The sequence below is a fragment of the Lepidochelys kempii genome, chromosome 1 (genome assembly GCF_965140285.1).
Source record: "Lepidochelys kempii isolate rLepKem1 chromosome 1, rLepKem1.hap1, whole genome shotgun sequence".
Classification (NCBI taxonomy): domain Eukaryota; kingdom Metazoa; phylum Chordata; order Testudines; family Cheloniidae; genus Lepidochelys; species Lepidochelys kempii.
The window spans coordinates 314,312,122-314,320,172 of NC_136380.1; positions in this window are offsets into that span (position 1 = coordinate 314,312,122).

An 8,051-nucleotide genomic window follows, 5' to 3' on the forward strand; every position below is an offset into this window, starting at 1 on the left:
TCCAAGACTTATTGAAAATCACTATTAATGGTTCAGTGAGCTCCTCAGGCAGCTCTTCCTCCCTCCCTATGGGGATTTTCCAGTTTCCAAGCATTCCAGCACCATTTACCAGAAATGTGGAGACAAAGAACAGTGAGTCAATGCGGGGTACAAAACAAACTCTACCCACGAGCTCTTAATTCTTTTATTTTTGTCTCTTCTCTTCTCCTAGCTCTTTGAATCCAGATCTCTTTTTTCCTTCTGGTAACTTCCAAAAAGCGTTATGAAATAAGATCAAGAAGAGGTACAAAGAACAAGAAAGACTGTCAGAAAAGGCCATGACTAAGCACCATCTGGTGACCTTCCACTGGTGGTTCAGGTTTCAGTGCCTAAAGAATCTCTGAGAGCATCCTCCCAGGGTTCCCGCACCAGCTGTGCCACCTGCCAACAGGAAGATTTTTGGAGGGAGACCTTCAGGGAATTGTTGTGATAATTGGGCCTACGAATGTACCCTATGTGTGGGTACAACTGTGAAAAGTGAGTAAACATTTATCAAGTGTCACAGTAAGCTATAACATTAAATGTTGATGAGAAAAGGTGCAAAAGGGAAATAGACTGAATTAGTCCAAACAAAAAGGCCAACTGATATAATTCAAGGGCTGTATTAAGATCATGCCTGGGAAACAAGAAAAATGTGGGATTAAAAATCAATGGACCAGGTATATTTGGAAACTAGGCCTAACTGGTGAACAAAATAATGAAGGGATGGGCTATTCTGCCCATTACTCTCTTCTGGGGTTCTCAACAAGACTTTGGGGTGTGGGGACGATTAGTAGATGCTAGCTAGTTAGAGAAGGAGAGGGAAGGAATGAGTTTTACTATCAGGACTACCACCCCTGCTGTCTCCTGGGACCCTGGGATCTCCCATACTACCATCAGACCTTCTACATCCTGATGCTGAGCGGTGTCCTGACCAGACTCGGCCAGGGAGAGAGACCCAGGTGACATCACCACCTCCACCAGCTTTGGCTAACTCCTGAACACCATCTGGGATATGACACTTTGTCTCTCGCCCTCTCTTGTGTGTCCTTTCCTTCCCCACCTTATTCTTTTTCCTACCCCTCTTCTTTTGCCTTTTATCTAATAACAGTCTGGCTTTTACAACATTGCTGTAAGCCTGTGACTAAAACAGACAGCTAAAAGCAATGCCCTAAATAACCTGATGCTGGTATGAATTTGCCGGGTCTCGGAGTGGCTAATAAGACTAAATGCCAGGCCTGCGTTTTCCAGTAGTGAGGTTGCAAGTGAGAGTCAATACCAGAAACAGTAGCTGCATTTTCTCTCTGCTGTTTTTTTCTCTCCCCACTTGTGTTTGTCTTGTTTTGTCTTCTAGGAAACATGATTGGACTGTAATAACAGCTCCAGCCCATCTCAACAAACTTATTTTTTCCACAAAAAGGACAGTAATTACCATCTTTCATACCATCTAAAAGACTGTCAAATGTGGGTTTGGAGGAGGCAGCTTCCTTCTAAAAGCTTTCTCCAATGAAAGGGAACAAAGGGTTTAAATGAGCCTTATTTAATACCTTACATTTCAAATGCTTTAATTGGTTTTCCTTCTTTTCCTGCATCTTTAATAAAAGGTTAAAAGGATTTTTAATAATGTTTGCCCTGGTACTAAGCAGACAGTGGTTTCTGTATACCAAACCCCGAACCTTGTTTAGCACCATTGAATGTTGGACAGTGACAGGGTCATGATAACACCTTTGATTAACCCATATATTCCATCTAACGTAATACAACAGAACTCTATGCCCCATTGAGAAGGCTCTCTCCGGAAGAATTCATAGATTCCCAGGACAGAAGGGACCACTGCGACCATCTATTGTGACCTCCTGTATAACACAGGCTAAAGAACTTCCCCAGAATAACTCCTACAGCAGATCTTTTAGTAAAACAGCCAACCTTGATTTAAAAATTGCAAGTTTGGGAAGATACAAGGGGAGAGAAGAAGCCATCTTGGCATCCATCACTGGACAGACACAAAAAGAAAAGGAGTACTTGTGGCATCTTACAGACTAACCAATTTATTTGAGCATAAGCTTTCGTGAGCTACAGCTCACTTCATTGGATGCATACTATGGAAAGTTTAGAAGATCTTATTATATACACACAAAGCATGAAAACATACCTCCTCCCACCCCACTCTCCTGCTGGTAATAGCTTATCTAAAGTGATCACTCTCCTTACAATGTGTATGATAATCAAGTTGGGCCATTTACAGCACAAATCCAGGTTTTCTCACCCCTCCCCCACACACACACACAAACTCACTCTCCTGCTGGTAATAGCTTATCTAAAGCGACCACTCTCCTTACAGTGTGTATGATAATCAAGGTGGGCCATTTCCAACACAAATCCAGGTTTTCTCACTCTCACCCCCCCACACACACACACACAAACTCATTCTCCTGCTGGTAATAGCTTATCCAAAGTGACCACTCTCCTTAAGGATAAGCTATTACCAGCAGGAGAGAGAGTTTGTGGGGGGGGGTGAGAAAACCTGGATTTGTGATGGAAATGGCCCACCTTGATTATCATACACACTGTAAGGAGAGTGGTCACTTTAGATAAGCTATTACCAGCAGGAGAGTGGGGTGGGAGAGGTATTTTTTCATGCTTTGTGTATATATAATAAGATCTTCTAAACTTTCCACAGTATGCATCCGATGAAGTAAGCTGTAGCTCACAAAAGCTTATGCTCAAATAAATTGGTTAGTCTCTAAGGTGCCACAAGTCCTCCTTTTCTTTTTGCGAATACAGACTAACACGGCTGTTACTCTGAAACCTGGACAGACACAAAGGGTCAGAGCTCTTGCAACCTGAGAAAGTGTCTGGGAACTCAATGTAAGTGGAAAAACCTGCTTAGGCAAAGATCTTTCACCTAATGGAAACCAGCACCTTTACTTTTGTGGAAAGTCCTGACTGAAAAAAAGTTTTATGTTTGCAAAACAGTAATTAACAATACAATTTAGCTATTGCTAATTCTTGACTGAATGTGGGACCTTTTTTAATTTAAAAGTTATAGGATGGTGTTATATGTGTAAGCATGCCCCCTCCAGACCTCCACCCTTGTGGGTACTCCAGTTTACAGTTTAACTCTTCAAGGACTTTGTGACAGAGGCTTTGCAAAGGAATTTTTAAACCATACACACTTTTCATAAATTTGTAGAGTTTAAGGCCAGAAGGGACCATTACAACATCTTCTGTGTATCACAGGCCATTACATTTCACCCAGTTACCCTTGTTTTGAACCCAATAGCTAGTCTGATTGAAGCATTTCTTCCAGAAAGGTCTGAAGATATCAAGAGATGGAGAATCCACCACTTCTCTTTCAGTTTGTTCCCATGGTTAATTCCCTTCACTGTTAACAATTTGAGCCTAATTTCTGATCTGAATTAGTCAGGTCTCACCTTCTAGCCATTGTTTTTTGTTATGCCTTTCTCAGATAGATTAAAGAGCCATTTAATATATTCTCCTTGTGAAAGTATTATATACTCCTAGACAAAGCACAAGAGAGAGACATACCTAGGTAAAAACAACAAATATCTGCATGCAAGATTCTACCTCAGTTTTCTCACCCCTCTGGAGAACTCCATGGGTCTTAGTGTTCTTAAGGGAGTCCAGGATCCTCCTGTCCAGTGTTCTGTTCTGGGGGGTCTCTTGCTAGAGAATGTCTCCCTTTAGTTTTAACAGCAGCTTTAACACCTTGACTCTTCTTGTCCTTCCTTTAGATTTTTTTCCCGTTCTCCAACCCCCTATGAACTGTCTCCATTGTCCTGACAAGGCAAGCTTATTCAATTGTTGATGGTCTTTAATGTCTGTTCCCTTCAGGGATGGGCCCTCTAGTGCCAGACTCCTCCCTCCCCTTAACACAGGAGGAATGATACAAGAATACAGCGAAAGCATCAGTAAGGGGATGAACAGTGTTCATAAACTTAAACTGGAATTCATAAATTCACATAGGCAGATTTCCAAACTGTCAAGCATCTGTGTGTGTATTTTAGTCAGGCTGAATAGGGGGTGAAAGCTCTCTGAGTCTGGGTTTCAGCTATCTTGGATTTCACAGTGCCAATGAGCTTTTGCTACCACTCCCTTATAGCTTCAAGTTTTACAAGCCCCCTCCTTAAGGAGGCCATTTTCAGACACATTAGTCCTCAACTGGTCAGACCTGCTGTGCCCCAGAGTCCCTGGGGACAGATATTGAAGTGTTTCCTGCACATATTGACTGTGAAAGTAGCTCACTTCACTTCCATTTTGGAGGTTTCTAATTTAACTCCCCCATTCTTTTTTTTTTTTTTCCCTCTGACAAACTGATATACCAGCTGTCTCAGGAGTTCTGCCCTTGAAGGGTTTTGGCCATCAATGTGATTTGTGACCACCCGTCCAAATCTATACACCCTTGAAAAGAACTATTCTCTCTCGCTGTATGTATGTATGAAGAGAGAAGTGTTATGTACTTTGTATATAGCCCGTTAGAAGAACAGGAATGTCTTTTTCCAAAGCTCAGGATTTCTGGCTTCCATGTTCCTATCAGTCATTGGCAAAGTCTTGTGTTAATCTGATTTGTGAACAGATGGGTATGACACTGCTAGCGAAGGGCCAATCTAGCCAGGATATTTCCTGCACTCAGGTCACCACACTAGATATCTGCAGGGTCAGTCATAGTTCTTACCTCTCCATTTCATCTCACTTTCCCAGCTGGATATACCAGGCAAACTTAGCAGAGGCAAACTTAGCTCCTAAAGTTCTCCAAGCTGCCTCTTATGTAAGCCAACCTCCTCTTATGGGACTGCTTGTGTAGTGGCATGCTAAATGGTATTATACTGTTCAGTCACTAGATGGAACTGAAACATACCTCATTTAGACTAACCTCAGCCATTCCTGGCAGAACATTAAAGGATCGTAAAGTGAACACATCTAGTGTATCTGGGAAGGAAGCTCTGTAGCCAGTTCATATCTGATATGGAAACCTGACCTGCTAGTAGCAGCCCTGCAGCCTACCATGTACAAGGTGTACATGACATGGGGTCAGAAGTAAACTAGTGCCAGAGGAGAACAGACACAGAAGAAAAACAGAACAAAGGTTGCAGATGGGGGAGTGGAGCAATAGACAGGGAGCAACAAAGGTTGCAGAATCTCATAAGTGTGCCACCCTTCAATGCACCAGAGAATTTCAGTTTTGACAAACCTTCACAATGGACAGATTGGAAGCCATATTTTGCAAGATTGGGAATTGCTGCAAAACTTCAGAAGGAAACTGAATATGTACAGGTATGTTCTTTAATTTATGCTATGGGGAAGCAGGCAAAGCATATATTTAAAATCTGAAGATAGTCACAAAGATGCTTATGAAAGGGTTCTTGCAATGTCTGATGCATACATGTGATGACACAGCCTGCCTAGAGACTATTGACTTTAAAATTGACTCAGGAGCAGATGTCACAGTCACCTCAGAAGGGATTTACAATCACTTTCTACTCCTCCCAGAACTGCTATAGCTTTGACTAGCCCTGGAGGTATTCTGAACTACCTGGGTCACTTCAGCACAGAAACAACTTATGAAGACAAAATCTGTGCATTCAGAGTGCATGTGATCAAACACCAACAACCTTCTCAGCCACAGTGTGTCAGCCATGACGGGCCTGGTGCGAAATGTGGAAGAACTTGATGGAGGATTTGATGATATTGGACTTTTGAAAGGCGATCCAGTGCAAATCAACTTAAGAGACAATGCTGAACCATACTGTGTACAAACACCCCCAGCAGAGAGACCCTGGAAAAGACTACCTTCAGATTTATGCAAATTCAGAGGACGACATTACCTGATCATATTGGAATATTTTTCCAGCTGTATAGAAACAAAAGTACTTGAAAGACATAACATATCACAGTGTTATTGAGATATTGAAGTGCACTTTTGCTCACATCGGTATTCAAGAATGACTAGTGAAAGACAACGGACCACAATTCACTGTGGCAAAATTTGTCATTCTGAACAAAATATGATTTTGATCATATTACTAGTAGCCCTCATTACCCATAAGTGAATGGAGAGGCTGAGAGCTGTACAGACAGCCAAGAAAATCCTACAGCAGGAAGATACATTCCTTGTTCTTCTGAGTTATAGATCAACATCATTAGCAGCTATTCGATATAGTCTAGCACAGCTCCTGAAGACAACTCAGACGTACTGTTCCAACTTTGGAAAAGAATCTAGCTCCAAAGTGGCCAGGCATGAAGAGAGTAGCCAAACTGGATAAAAAGGCAAAAAAAGCTCACAACTGAGGTAACTCAGAGAACTGCCAGATCTAGAAGAAGGTGACCCTGTTTGTCACAAATTGGATAAAGGGATGGACAATTCCAGCTGTTGTAAACTGAAAGAATTCAGTGCCCAGATCATATGCGATGGAAACCAATAGCAGAGAGTTCACCAGAAACTGTCAACATCTACAGTTTGTTCCTCAGAAAGAACAAACAACAAAGCAAACTCTACAGAGGGCAGATGCAGTACAAGAAGAAGACTCAAGGATTCCCAACTGACCATAGCCAGTCATTGCAACTAATGGACAGCCAGATGACCAAATTGCTATGTGTTCGGGTCATGTAATTGGAAAACCAGAATGATTCAAAGATGCTTAACAGACTGATCCCTAGTGAGCTTCAAAGACAGCGTGATAGTGTACATTTTGTAAATGTAGGAATGTAGAACTTAAAGAGGAAGATGTAATTGAATGCTAAGCTGAATTATACTATTCAGCCACTAGGTGGCAATGTGTGTAACACCTTATTCAGTTAGCATGCCAGAGTCTTATTTAAGTTAACCTCAGCCATTCCTGGCAGAACATTAACGGGTCTTAGAGTGAACACATCTGGTGTGTATCTCTTTGGGAAGGAAGCTCTGTAGCCAGTCCATATCTGGCACAGAAGCCTGACAGGCTAATAGCAGCCCTGCAACTGACCGTGTAGAAAAAATACATGACAGCTTGCTAGCTCTGCTTGTAGTCTGGAATTTCCCGCAGGATGGGAGCAGAGGGAGCAAATTATAAGGAAAAATTACTCTGAGTAATTCAGTTTGTCAGAGTCCCTTCTATTATAGCCCTCCTTCCTTCCTCCCTTTATGTTATGGGAGATCCTATTTCAATTGGGAGTTGATAGATTTAAAATTTACTAAGGATCTGGTGGACAGCGTCTGCCTTATATCCTCTGCCTTTTGCTATTCTTTGTTTCCATGGTTCCTGGTATATACTGCTATAATGCTTGAAGTCTGGAATTTCCTGCAGGATGGGAGAGAAAAAAGAGGAGGACTCCAAGAAACAGAATTACCTCGGAGTAATTTTCCCATCCTTGTCCCATGTTGGTGACATGGAGTTCTGCTCCACATACCACAGACAATGCAGGGTTTCGATGCATAGCCTTGTCGCAACCTGCTGCTCTGTGTTGTAGCATTGCATCAATTCCACTCATTTAGGATCATCTTATGTCCAAAGTGTAAACAATGTTGGTTACAATTAATGTGTAGTTCTTGAGGGGGGAAAAACAAAGCACCAACCATAACTAACTGGCTAAGGACCATTTAATTTGCTCATGTATTCTTATATCCTTACTGCCTTTCAAATGATTTACCATTGAACCAGTCAGAGGAGAAGAAAAGGAGTACTTGTGGCACCTTAGAGACTAACCAATTTAAGTGAGCTGTAGCTCACGAAAGCTTATGCTCAAATAAATTGGTTAGTCTCTAAGGTGCCACAAGTCCTCCTTTTCTTTTTGCGAATACAGACTAACACGGCTGCTACTCTGAAACCTGTCAGAGGAGAAGGTTTTTTTTAAGATCTCAACGCGCCTGCATCTCTTAATACATTGAACACTTCAGAGAGAAAATCCAATTCTTCAGTGCTGCAGAGGACAATAGTTTTCAATTGCTTGTCTTAAGAAGAAATAAAAAAAAACACCACAAACCACACACTGTGTTTTTGAAATCCCTTTTTTAGCGCTCTAATTCTGACCAATGT